The 224-nt window shown below is 67.4% G+C and overlaps 1 protein-coding gene across 1 annotated transcript in view; it reads right to left on the bottom strand.

Moving 5' to 3' along the window:
* The window catches only part of LOC104276708 (testis-expressed sequence 2 protein-like), a gene marked incomplete at its 5' end in the record, with an annotated part of 3,567 nt that overhangs the window by 2,805 nt on the left and 538 nt on the right, over positions 1-224 (bottom strand). The gene's annotated exons all lie outside the window — the stretch shown is intronic.

A 224-nucleotide genomic window follows, 5' to 3' on the forward strand; every position in this document is an offset into this window, starting at 1 on the left:
GTGAGCGGGTCAGGATGGCGCGAGAGGTGACATGCCGTCTGGCCGTGATGCCCATACGGCGACGCACCGCCCGTGATGTGAGGGGTGGTCCGTCAGGCTCTCCCTGCTGCTGCAAATGCTCTGGGCTCCTCCATGTCTCCCCACCCTCACTGCTGGGACTCGTCCTCCCGGCACGGAGCAGAGCCCACGGCAGGACGCTTCTCACCTGCTTCGCCGTGGCTGCC

This window comes from Apaloderma vittatum, unplaced genomic scaffold (genome assembly GCF_000703405.1).
Source record: "Apaloderma vittatum isolate BGI_N311 unplaced genomic scaffold, ASM70340v1 scaffold24447, whole genome shotgun sequence".
Lineage (NCBI taxonomy): Eukaryota > Metazoa > Chordata > Aves > Trogoniformes > Trogonidae > Apaloderma > Apaloderma vittatum.